Below are 14,260 nucleotides of genomic sequence, written 5' to 3'. Positions count from 1 at the left end.
AGTTCGCGTCCATTCGGTGACGTTAGTCGCATCCGCCGATCCACTCAGCGAAGCGCCGAATGGTCACTTACCCCACCGATGTATACATGACCTTCATTTTCTTGGGGGTTAAGATGGCGGACTTAATCATGGTCGCTGACTTGGTCAACGACTGATGTTTGCATAATCAAGACACAACTTCCGATGCAAGTGTCTACGATCGTACAATAGTTTAGTAACCCAACCAAAGGTTGGGGTCGAGTCCCAAGGGAGTGGGCATGAAAATTAGTGGTTAAGTACGAAAGTGCTAAAGCTAGCCGTAGCTAAAGACTTTGGCGAATGAGAACATATCAAATTTAAAAAGGGTGACGCAAGCATCAAATATCAAATGGGGGGTTTTGTCACAAGTAAGTAAAAACTGCAAAATTAACAAAGAGATCTAAGAAATGAAAGGGGGATTCTTAGGATGTGAATGGAATACGGGATAGACTAAAGCATTGGGTACATGTTTTTGATAGAGAACTCGTATAGTAATTATGACTAGGCTAGATTTAAGGGGGATAAGCTCTCTCTCTCGAGCAACTTACCCCGTTTAAATGGTTCCTCTCGGACACCCACTTGCCGCATGAAGAACAACCTCCGCCTTAACCCACTCACTCTCTCAAGCTGAGTGTGTGGACATGGGACTATGATTCACTCTCTCGAGCTGAACCTCATGTCGACCCACTCGCACTGGTCATCAATTTAGTGGTCTTAGGTTTACGACCTCTCTCTCGAGCAAGCCAAAAACACATATATGAGATTATATTTGCAACTACAACCTCATTAAGTTCATCCATAACCACTAAACGAAATCACATTTAAACTACAAATAGACTATCAGCAAGCAAGACCCAATAACTAAGCTAACCCATATTCACAAAATCACACTCCAAGAATTGGGTTTTAGCTACACATGTAAAAGAGATAAAGACGTATACCAATATCATTTTCCATCAATGGGTATGCAAGATTAATTCTTAAAACAAGCAAAAAGTGAGGAATCCAAGAGACCTAAGTCCAATTTCTTGAAAATGAAACCCTTGAAAGCTCCAAGTTCTTTATAACCCTCTCCAAAACTTAGAGAAAATATCTCCAAAATTCTGTCTAAAACTTGATAATATGAAAACCAGGTAAAACAAGGTAAAACTCGCTACTAAGAATAAAAACTGAACTAGTATTTATAGTTTTCAGAAAATGTGCTCCGCGAGATCTTTGGACGACGTTAGTGAGAATTACCAATGCATTCGGCGATCCGCCCTTTGGTCTACTTCATCGCCTTTCATCAGTTGCCTTCAGCGCTTTGTGTCCTGAATAATTGGGAATTGTAGCACTGCTTCGCGGAGTCATTCGGCGATACGTAGACTGCTTCTTTTAACCGCTAATTTTCTCCTTTCCTTTAGGGCTCAGCACACTAGAACAAAAGGCGAATATGTGATCTGTTGGCGATTCAGCGAATGGGTTCAACGATTCGCAGATCTTCGTTTTTTCGTTCTTTCGACTTCTTTTTGCTCTTTTTTGCTAAGTAGTGTCAATGCTTTGACTTAAACTTCAAATACCTGAAACTCATAGATTTTCATCAGATATCAGGATAAAACATGCATTTGAGGCCACAATTTCTATTAAAATATAACCCTAAATGAGTCCAATTTGTGGACTCATCAGCAACTTGCCAAACTGCTCTTGTGCTCGCCGATTTTTACAGGCTCTAAGTTGAAATTTTGTTGATCCATACGACAGATCAAGTCGGGCACGCCGACCTCTTCGGCGATATGCCGACTGGACTATTTGCTTGCCAATCTGCATTCTCCAAACACTTTCCGCATTTAAACCTGCTCAACTAACACACCGTTTTATACATAAACAAAATTAAAAGATTTAAGGGTTTTGGGTTGCCTCCCAAACAACGCCTTAGTTAACATCGTGGCACGATGCAAGTCAACACTCAAACCTCATTTTTTGGGTTAGCCATAGTATTACTAGGCAACCCTCTATTATGCTGCGAGTAGAGATGGGTCAACGTATGACCCATAAGGTTCTCGAGCAGCTGGACAGATTTGGAATGAGAACCAATCATTTGCTTCATCACTTTGATGCATTCCTTCATTTCTTCCAACTTTCTATCCTGCTCAGTCACCTTGTGGAGAATGATTGAGAGCATTCCCTTAATGCGTTTAACCTCATTGTTCTTTACCCTTCTTCGTTCCTGAGAAGGGATGTATTTATCCTTCCTTTTGCATTGGACATCGTTCTCCACTGTCTTTTTGGCCAACTCATCCATCTGAGTCATTAGTGCGGCCAACATGAAGTCCCTTTCTACTTCTTGGTTCATTTCAACCATTTGATCAAGCAGTTGGGCTGTTATCCTATATGACTCTTTTGTAATTCCTCCCGGAATAAGTTGGTTGACCAACACCTTATTTCCTGGACCAAAAATTTTGTAGAAACAGTCAAGGAGGGCTATGTCGGGAATGTCATGAGTTGGGCATTGAGTTATCAGTTCTTTAAACCTTGCCCATTATTTAAGGATCTGTTCACCTTCCAATTTCTTGAAGGTTAGGATGCGATCCCGGAACATCATTACTTCTAATGGAGGAAACTCCATTAGCTCGCAAGTACTGTTCGATATACTCACCTCATCTGCTTTAAAGTACCATTAAGCAAAACAAAACTAAAAATTAGGTAAGTGAACTACAACTAACAAAAGAAAAATTTGTCTTAACCAAAAATTTTCATGTAACACCACTCCCCGGCAGTGGCGCTATTTTGATAGATGTGTAATCAAGAGACAACATCCAATTCAAGTGTCTACGATCGTACAATAGTAATATAACCCAACCGAATGGGTTGGGGTCGAGTCCCAAGGGATCGGTTCTTGAAAATTAATGGTTAAACGCAAAAATGTTAAAGTTAATCGTAGCTAAAAACATTATCGAGTAAAAATATACTAAGTCTAAAAGGGGTGACGCAAGCGTTAATTATCAATGGGGGTTTGTAGTTAAGTAACAACTAAAAATAGTAAAGTAATGAAAGATGTGAATATGGAGACGGGATTCTTGGGATGTGATAGGAATACGGGATAAACTAGACTATTGGATACATGCTTTTGATAGTAAATTGTTGAACATTTGTGACTAGGATAGACTATAGTGGGGTAAATTCTCTCTTGAGCAACTTACCCCGAATAAACTCGGTTTCTCTCGAACACCGAGTTGCCGCATTAAGCACAACCTCCACCTTAGCCCATTCACTCTCTCGAGCTAAATGTGTGGGAGAAAGACTACGATCCACTCTCTCGAGCTGAACCCATGTCGACCCAATACCACCGACTATTAATTCAGTAGTCTTAGTTTTACGACCTCTCTTTCGAGCAAGCCAAAAACACTAAGATGAAATCATATTTGCAACTACAATCCCATTAAGTTCATACACAACTACTAAATGAAAAAACATTTAAACAACAAATAAACCATCAACAAGCAAGACCCAACAGATAATTTAACAACAGATAATTTAACCCATATTCACAAAATCACACCCCAAGAATTAGGGTTTTAGACATGTAAAAGAGGAAGAAAATGATACCAAATCGAAATAACATCAACTGGGTATGATTTATTTTCACTTCAAATGAGTCTAGGATGAAGATTCTTCAAGACCCACACCCAATTTCTTGGAGATGAGAAACTTGAAATCTTCAAAGCTCAAGAACGTCTCTAAAATGTAAAATCTGTTATATTCTAAAACTTGATTCCAAAACAGCTTGATACTAAACTAAAAGTTTTAAATGGGTATTTATAGTTGTCAAAAAGTGTGCTGCTAAGAGTCACTCGGTGCAGTTAGTCTGGATCGTCGATGCACTCGGTGATCCGCCCTTTGGTCTGCTTCATCACCTTTCAACTCTTGCCTTCAGCATCTTCGCATTCTAAATCATTGGGCAGTATAGTACTACTTCACGAAACTGCTCGGCGACACGCCGACTGCTCCATTTCATTGCCAACTTGATCTTTCCCTTCAAAGCTCAGCACACTGGAACAAAAGGCGAGATTGTAGGAATTTCGGCGACTCGCCTAATGGATTAGGCGATCGTCAAGCCATCTTTTCTTCCTTTTTTCAGCCACTTTGTTCCCTTTTTTTGCTCGATAGCGTCCATGCTTTGTCTCTCAATTCAAATACCTGAAACTTAAGGGTTTACATCAGATATTGAAACCAAATATGCATTTGAGTACACTAATTCTATAAAAAAAAAACAAGCCTTAAATTAGTCCAAATCGTGGACGCATCAGTAGTGAGGTACAACTTTGTAAAGAGGATGAGCTTTTTCCACAGGCAATCAACAAGAGCATGAAAGGGAAGAGTAAAAATGATAAAGGTGCTAAAGGGGAAATTTCATCTAAGCCAACGAGGGTACAGGCTAAAAGGGTGGCTAAATCCGTTAGTAAATGATACAAAAATCTTTATTTTGGAATATAAAGTCTGTGAGAACTCAAAATGCTTTTCATAGAGTTCAAATGCTTCATATACACCATAAGTTGTTTTTGATTGCATTATTGGAACCATTCCAAGATGTAAGACAAATTCAAAAGTATAAGAGGAGATTAGGGATGCAATATGTCAACAATAATGCCAATGGTCAAATTTGGATATTTATAAATGATCAAATTCAGGTTGGGGTTGTCTCTGATTCCAAGCAACAATTATCTCTTCAACTTACTCTGGCAGACGGGAGGCAATTTTTAGTTACTGTTATTTATGCTAAATGCAGTGCAGCTGAAAGATTGATGTTGTGGGATGACCTATATGCTCTGTATGATAATTACTCGATGCCTTGGTTGGTATGAGGTGATTTTAATGTTATTTTGAGTGAGGAGGAGAAGATTGGATGGCTTCCTGTATACCCTCAAGAATATGAGGATTTTTCTTTTTGCATAAATTCTTGTGAGTTGGAAGATGTATCTTTCGTTGGGAGTCTGTTTACATGGTGGAATGAAAGGATAAATTCAGAATGTATATTTAAGAGGCTGGATAGGGTTGTGGTCAATCAGTCTTTGCAAGAATTGATGGGAAGGGTGGATTTGCAGCATCTTGCTAGAACTGGATCGGATCATGTCCCTCTTTTGATGACTTGTAAAAGAGTTACTTCTGAACTAATATCCAAACCTTTCAGATTTCTGAAAATTTGGACATTAAGAGAAGATTTTATGGATGTGATAAGAGATAACTAGATTTCTAAAGGTACATGTGACATTTTTGTTCAATTAAAATAAAAACAAAAAGACCAAACAAGCTCTATCTAATTGGAGTAAGGAGAAATTTGGAGATATTTTCAAGCAGTTGGTGTGAACACCTAATTTTTACCAAAACATCAAGATTTTACACCAATTTTAATACTTAAATATTATTATTTCAGTAGGGTTATATTTAAAATAAATGAAAATATAAATCTGAATATTACAACAGATTATAAGCTCACTTTACGTTTAAAGTTTAATAAAGAAAGCTTGTGAATTTAATGTATTTGTTTTAATCCTTTAACTTTTAACTAGTCTAAAAATATATAAAAAAAATAATTGTATATCTTATGAAAAATTTAAAAACAAAAGATAAAAAGAAGAGTCCAAACAATTGTAAATTACCTTACCTTTATCCTAATTACCCCCAACTTCCTTAACTTATTTCCTAAAAATCCTCCTCCCATTTAGTTTTTTTTTTTGTTTTTTTGCCTCTTGCACGATCTTTTCTCATTTATTTTACACGTTTCTTTTTGTTTATTATTATTAATTTTCTTTTCTTTCTTTTCTCTTCGTTCTTTCTTTCTTTTTGTTTGTTTTATTATTATTTATTATTTTTTTGTTAATATTATATTACTATTTTTTATTTAATTCCCTTATCTCAATCCTAAAATTTTCAACTAGATTTCAAACTAAACTCCCCACTCTTTCACGTTCCTTTAAGTTAGCACCAGACTCACACCTAAAATATTATAAAAACACGCTTAGTAAAGAGATTAAAGGGAGAATACACCATACACACATGCGAGAAAAAAAAAACTAGAGCAAAAGCAAAGAGAAGAACAGTGAGTTTTCTTTTGAGAATTAAGTCTAGAGTTGGAGTTTTTGTTCGTGGTTCCAAGTTTGTGGATCTTAAAGTTAGCCTTGCTAAACTTTGGAAATCTGTAGATTTTTACGTTATTCTTCATTGTTTAGTAAAAAACAATTTGAAGGTGCGTTCTTGCCTTAGCCTATTTATATATTTTTTTTATCTTGAATTTTTTTCATGTAAACTATATGTTTAATCCTTTTTGTAGAATCATGAAAAAAAAATATGTATCCCATGAATTTCTCAATTTTTTCTTGAACAATGTTCCATGTTTTTGTTTTTAGCTTCATGTTATTTTTTCCGTAATTTAGAAGACATAAGTGTGTTTTGTTTGTGATAATTAGATATTAATTTCATATATTTAATTGCATGCTCATTACTTAAATTGATTATTAATCGATGTGATTAGAAGATAATAGTTTAATTTAATTGATTAGTGATTCAAAAAAGTTTTTGTGGACTATGTTTTAGTCTTTTTAATATATTAAAAATAATTTGTCTTTATAATAAGAGTAAGATGATTATCGCTTTAATTCGAATTGTTAAGGTATATAATTAAGAGGTATGACTATTGTTTAGGGCTATATGGTAAAAAATAAAATAAAAAATGAGGAAGATTGACTAGCAAACCAGTAAAGAAAAAGAAAATAAAAAAAAGAAGAAGAAGAGAAACAGAATGTCCAAAAAAGAATTAAAATATAAAAATAAAGGATAAAGTAGAAAGAAACAGAAAAAAAAACCTAAAAAAAAAAACAAATACGAAGAGACTGAATGAAAAATAAAATAAAATAAATAAAAATATAAATTAATAAAACCAAAAAAAATGTAAAAAAGGAAAAAAAAGTAAGGAAAAAGATGTGCAAAGAAAAAAGTTAAAAATAAAAAGGAAAAATCTTTCTAAAAATAGTCTTAATCTATTTAGAATTTCTTGCTAAAACTAATTACAAATCATATAAAATTTTATTTATATTCTAAATCTAACTAAAAAAATACGATTCTAAAATACTCAAACTCAAAAAATCTCAATCCTACACAAATTCTAATTCCTAGCAATTAGATACCTACATATTTTCTATCCACAATAAAAAAAATACAAATACATGAAAAAAGGAGAAGAAAAGAAATTACAGGAAATTTCAAGATTTGTAAATATCCATTTCTTAACTTTATTTTATTATTATGTTTAAATAAATTTATGTGATATACATATTTTTAATTAATGAACATATATTAATAAAATAAAGTAGTCTTAAATAGGTTCAAAATAAATCAAAGAATGAGGGTAAATAACATTTTTATTAAGTTAATAATATAATATTCAAAAATTAATTTAAGTCATATATATAGTCAATAAAGCGACCGTGCTAGAACCACGGGACTCGAGGGGTGCCTAACACCTTCCCCTTAGTCAATCGAATTCATTACCCTAATTTCTAGTTCGTAGACCAATAAAAATAAAGAGTTAAAATTCCTTTCGAATAGGGGTTTAAATAATAAGGTGACTTGAAACACCAAAACTCAATTTCAAGTGGCGACTTTGAATAATAAAATAATCTCATTTCAAAATGTCACTTTAGTTGGAAACACTTTTTTTCTTTCAAAACATACATTTAAATTTTGAGGGAAAATAAGGGGCGTGACAGATGACGACTCTACTGGGGATAACCAGAATTCGAGCTTGTAAATATTGACTTGTGTATGGCTTTATTCATTTATTTCTTCATTTATGTTTTGGATATTGTAATTGTTGGCTGAATGTGCTAATTGTTTACTTTTTTACTATTTTAATATTATTTGAATTGCATTATAGCTGTCTTCTCTCGCGCACCCTTTGAGTCTTCTATAATACCATTATGGGAATTGCAACTGCGCCACTTCTGTCAAGATAGCCAGTGGATCTTCGGTCTATGGTGAAGGATTTTTAGTCACACATGTTTAGAATGGGGAGCACCCATGAACAAAGCCGGAAAGCGCTGCTACCGGTACGTTGCTACTCCCTAACTCGAGTTGTCCGCTCGTTTTACAGTCAGTCTAGATACCTTTCTCCACAAGTTCAACCTTAGTAGAACTGAAACCTTCAGACATGATATCCTTACTAGGTTCCGCTTTATCTGCATAATGTGCATTTAACTTAGCAATACTCGTCATGGGGGCCGGGTCTGTCTAGGACAGGTACCTTTCTTGAGAACATCATGTACATTTTTGTGCTACTTGTTGCATCATGTGGAAGACTATAACAAATGTTGACCGGCTTTAGATAATTGACTAAAAGAAGAAATGTCTATTTTTAACCACTTTCAGCAAATGATTCGAGATAAACAAATTGAAAATAATATATATATAACCCTCAATTGTATTCTCGCTTTTATCAAAACATCAAGTTTTTACAAAATAAAATAAAATAATAGTGCATGTACACATAAAATTTGTTTTATTATATATATATATATATGTATGTCTTCAAATTTGTTTCAAATAGTGCATGTCCACCTTCTTTTATTTCTTTCTCTTCTTCATGATTCACTTGTCAAAATTATCTCTTTATCCGGTCATTCTCTCCTAAAAACAACCTAAGCTTCCCCTAAGGAAGGTCAACAAAAGTCGTCTTCAAAAGAATGACCAATTTAGGCATTCTGAGTCATTTTTCATATTTATTTATTTCTTTTAACTACTCCGACAAATGATTTCGAATGATCAAAATTTCATAAGTTAAATTTGGTTTTAAATTGCGAGTTTCTTTTCCTAACCAGGTAATCATGAGATCTATGAGATGTGATAAAAGACCAAGGGATGAAGCAGTCGAAATGGTCAATGATCCCCCAAAGTTCATGATCACGGATAAAACCCCACCACTACTCATGGCTTGGTGGAACGATATGCATGAGTTTAGGCGAACTTAGATATTCAAACGTCTTGGTTTCCTCACAGATATCATGAGATTTAGTCCTGACAGGGATTTGATCGAGGCTTTGATCCCGTTTTGGGATTCTACAAGCAATGTGTTTCGCTTTAGCGATTTTGAGTTGACGCATACATTGAAGGAGTTGGGTGGTTTCACAGGGTTAGACAAGAATCTCCGAAGCAAAACACTCATAGCCCCAAGAAGCGTCAGCGGGAACAAATTTTTAGAACAAATGCACATCATCCATTCTCATAAGGAGTGTTTCGATAATGGGTTGGTTTCCTTGGAATTTCTATACTTAAGATATGGAAATAAAGAAGGATTTTCAGACTACGAGAAGCAACTTAAAAATGGGTAACACCTCCCTACCTGGGAAAAGTATAGACAAGAAGCATTCATGGTAGACTTTTTGGGAACCATGGTTTTTCCAAGGAGAGATAAAAAAAGCAGTATTCGTCTGTCAGGAATAGTCGCTGTTATGATGAAGAAAAAGAAATCCACTATCTTGCCAATGATGTTGGCTGACATTTATCGTGCTTTGACTAAATGTAGGGAAGGGGAAGACTTTTTGAAGGTTGTAGCATTCTATTGCAAATGTGGTTTCTAGAGCACTTGTATCGCCATCGTTTTGCGACAGATTTCAAATCTAAATGGACGAATTATATTTTGAGCCACCCAGACAGGATGAAGGAATTAGTAGACAAATTGCCAAAATGTGCCAAAGCGTGGAGACATTATCTTCTTAAATTAATTGCATCTGATATTACATGGAACTATCATTGGTTCCCTGCGAGTGAGGTAATTGTTATGTCTTCCTATCATCCATTCTTTGTTCTGACAGACCTTCGAGGATTCCAACTATACATACCCCTTCGGGTGCTACGCCAACTAGGACAAAGACAAATCTTACCTAGGGCCGAGGATACACAAAGTTTCGTATGAGAGGTGTCGTCTGAAGATCGAGATCGAGCATCAGAAGCTCAAAAGATTTGGGGTGGTAGTCGAACTTTAAGCTCGAAAGCTATGGTAGATGATCGTGTTGAAGGAGAAGTATACCCCTCATACCTCCATTGGTTCTTTGATCAAGCCCCCCTCAAAGCAATGCCCGAAGGATCAGCGCGAGAACTCAAAGATCGAGAAGAGGAAATTGAAGTCAGAATCAAGCAAGCTCGGCTCGAGGAGGAAAGAAATTACAGGTTTACTCTGGATATCCTCAGTAATTACCTAAAGAATGTTAGGGAAAAGTTGGCTCAACGTGATGCAATATTCAAAGAGAGAGTTAGGTTGATTCAGAAAAGGGCTGAAAAGGAACATAAATCCACCATTCGAACCTTACATGAGGATTTGGGCATTGTCACAGGCGCTATGGAGCAACAACATGAGGAGTATAAAAAAGAAAAGACCCTCTTAATGCACACACAGACTAGACTACAAAATCAGTTAAAAGCTTCGATGGGACAAGAAACAGACATAGCAAAGCATTTCACATCATATCAAGTAGAAGTCGTGATCGAGAGAAATCAATGGATAGGGGAGCGTGAAAAACTTCATAATCAAATTGAAGAGTTTCAGGCACATGAAAAGGATTTTGCCCACACGGTTGGTACTACTCAAGAATGGTTGCAGAATTGTCACGAGAATATGGAGGAGGCCAAAGGACAAGTGCTTCAACTGACAGAGAGCTTGATTGATGTTTATGGTGGTTATCTACATCGGAGTGATGAGAGCCTGGGTCAACATGCGCGTGCACTGGCCCCACATCTGCTAAAAGCTTTGTTCAAAGTCTACTCTAGCCTAGGGGGCAATAGATGATCAAGAAATATTGGAGAAGGATTTTTTATTATTTCTTTTATTTTCATTTCGTCGAAGTTTGTTTCAATCGTTAAGTACTTTGATGATTTGGTAATTTATTTTAAGAACATTTTGATGTGAATGATGTCTTCACATTAAGTTAAATAAATGTCGTGTTTTCTTTTTTAAATAACTCTCCTTCAGGAAATACGTAATGATCTGATTCATGTTCAATATGATACGTAGGCAACCTTCGACAGGTTCGATCAAATTGCGTTCAAAATATTCAGATGAGTAAAGTATGGGACTAAAAGACATAAGCAAGTCGTCCAAATCCGGGATGAAACGTAAAAGTCTTCCAAAACTCATTGTAGAAATAGGAATAATTTAGATGCATAACATACAACATGTGAATTAATATTGCAAAGTGTTGAATCCTAACACATTTGTTTTTATATATAAGAGAGAAAGAGTTTAAAGGTGGTTGGTTTATGAAGAGAGCTGTCATCTCATCAATATAACACAAGATCAAAAGGGAAAGCAAAAATGACACACAAAGACGAAACAGAGTCAAGAAATGATGAAGTCCAAAATCAAATGGCTGCACAAGAATCAGTATCTGTAGAAGAGGTCAAAATGTTGAGACAACAGATGGCCGAAATTTATGAAGCTTGGATGAATAGGCAGGCTCCCCCATATTCAATTCGGGAATACCTAAATGTGAATATGTCATTCACCATTCAAGTCTCAACAAGCGACCCGGTTTATCCACCTGGATTTGGACCCTACGTTAACACATCTAATACTGCTGGAACTTTCTCGGTACACCCGTTGAATCCACATATGATGAACAATACACTCTTCATGCCAACTGTGCAAACTAATGCAATTCCTCAACCAACACTAGTACAAAAATCTAATGATGATCCTATACCCAAAGATCAATACGGCCAAGGTTATGCCCCTAAATTGACTTTCAAAATTCCTGACTCTTACCACCACACTCATCAATACAGTTCCCCTGTCGAGGTTGAAAAAACCACTGAGGACGAGGAACATGAAGAAATTGCAAGAAAAATGAGGAGTTTGGAGCAAAACATAAGGAATATGCAAGGGCTGGGAGGACACAAAAGTGTCTCGTTCAAGGACTTATGCATGTTTCCAGATGTTCACTTGCCTATAGGGTTCAAAATCCCAAAGTTTGATAAGTATAATGGTCATGGCGACCCAGTGGCTCATTTGAAAAGATTTTGTAATCAGCTAAGGGGAACCGGAGGAAAAGAAGAACTTTTTATGGCTTACTTTGGAGAAAGTCTAACGGATGTAGCCTCAGAATGGTTTATCGATCAAGATATTTCTTGATGGCATGTCTGGGATGACATGGTGCAAGATTTTTTCCAACAATAACAATACAATATCGATATCGTTCCGGATAGCAATTCCCTAGCTAATATGAAGAAAAAACCATCTGAAAGCTTTAGGGAATATGCCATAAGATGGAGGGAGCAGGCGGCTAGAGTCAAATCGCCGATGAAAGACTATGAATTGATTGATGTTTTTCTCCAGGCACAAGAACCTGACTACTTTTATTACCTTCTCATTGCAATGGGAAAACCTTTCGCCGAAGCAATTAAGATCGGAGAAATGGTAGAGAACGACATAAAATTGGGTAAAATTGTAAGCCAGACAGCCATTAGAGCTACCACGCAAGCAATACAGAGCGGGTCAGGTAATTTTGTAAATTGAAAAAAGAAAGAGGAAGGGTCCATGATGACGTCTGGATCGAGAGGTGTTCAAATGGGCATGAACCACCCTTATGTTCAAGTCCAACAAGAACAATCTAATTCTCGTCAACATTATTACCCATCCTAATACACAGTTCTCAACACTTAAGCATATGTCCTACCTCCTCAGAACCAACAATGGTGGGCACCTGCCCCACATGGTTCTCGCCCCCAATAACAACATTTTCAGGCACCCCATAATCCACGTCCCCAGACGGATTATACAAGAGAACAAGGTCAAAAATAAAACTTTACCCCAATTGGAGAGTCATATACGAGTTTGTTGCAGAAATTAGTACAATTGAGATTGGTTAAACCTATCAATCCCTATTTTGTCAATCTGAATGCAAGAGGCTTTGATCCAACTGTTGTATATGAGTATCACGCTAACACTCCAGGTCATAGCACAGAGAATTGTTGGACTCTAAAAAGAGTCATTGAGAAGTCAATTGAGGATAAGGTAATTGAGATACGCAATGAGGAGGCGCCAAATGTCACCAATAACCCACTCCCTGCTCACAATAAGGAGCATGTTGTGGGGATGGTAGACATTTATGAAGATTGTGAGCAAACATGTAGAACAAAAATGGAAAGCAGGGATTCAAAAGAAGAGTCGAGTATGGTTTTAGAACCCATACAAAAGGCACCGATAATTGTGAATGGTGCAAGTTCAAATTTTGGAGACTCGAGAAAACTAGTGTTGTATGTCCCTGGAGCTATAAAAAGAAGAGAAGTACCATTGAATGGACCAAAATTATACATTCCTGGTAAGCTTCGAACATTTGGTCAAAATCAAGAAAGTGTGAAAGAGCCAGTTGTGATACAAATTGCAACACAATTTCCGATGACAAACACCAAGACCGTTCCATGGAACTACAACAAAGTCGTTGTTACCCACAAGGGAAAGGAGATTGTTGAAGAAACAAATTAAACAAGAGGATTAAATCGTTCTGGGAGGTGTTATGCTCCAGAAGAATTAAGAAGAGACAAACAAGCCAAAGAAAATTAGTTACCGGTTAAAAAACCTGTCACTGAGGAGGAGGCTGAAGATTTCCTGAAAAAGATGAAAGCTCAAGATTATTCTGTTATTGATCAATTGAGGAAAACACCCGCTCAAATATCTTTGTTGTCATTACTCATACATTCTAAAGAGCATCGTGAAGTTTTGACCAGAATCTTGAATGAGGCACATATCTCAGAAAGTATCACGGTGGGTCACTTGGAAAAGATTGCCAACCGAATATTTGAGTTAAATAGAATCACTTTCACTGATGATGAATTGCCTTTGGAAGGATCTGGGCATAATAAGGCGCTACATTTAACCGTCAAATGAGAGGGTCATGGTCGATGGAGGATCGGGTGTAGACATATGCCCTTTTTCTACTTTACAAAGGTTGAAAATCCACACGAATAGAATTCGTACTAACAATGTATGTGTGCGTGCATTTGATGGCACAAAACGGGACACTCTTGGTGAAATATACTTAATTGTTACAATTGGACCAGTGGAGTTTGGAATCACTTTCCAAGTAATAGACATGAACACTTCTTACAATCTACTTTTGGGTAGGCCATGGATCCACCTAGCTAGAGCTGTGCCGTCTACTCTGCACCAAGTGGTCAAGTTTGAGCATGATAGGCTGGAAATCATTGTTCATGGTGAAAA

At 36.4% G+C, this 14,260-nt stretch overlaps 1 protein-coding gene and 1 pseudogene across 1 annotated transcript in view; both read left to right on the top strand.

The window, feature by feature from the left end:
- LOC125865077 (ferredoxin-1, chloroplastic) overlaps positions 1-14,260 on the top strand; it is a 791,835-nt gene that overhangs the window by 84,535 nt on the left and 693,040 nt on the right. The window lies entirely within an intron of this gene.
- Positions 4,363-9,423, top strand: LOC125863787 (uncharacterized; annotated as a pseudogene).

Source organism: Solanum stenotomum, chromosome 5 (genome assembly GCF_019186545.1).
Source record: "Solanum stenotomum isolate F172 chromosome 5, ASM1918654v1, whole genome shotgun sequence".
Lineage (NCBI taxonomy): Eukaryota > Viridiplantae > Streptophyta > Magnoliopsida > Solanales > Solanaceae > Solanum > Solanum stenotomum.
Note: the sequence above shows the minus strand (reverse complement) of the source record. Positions and strands in the feature narration are given on the sequence as shown.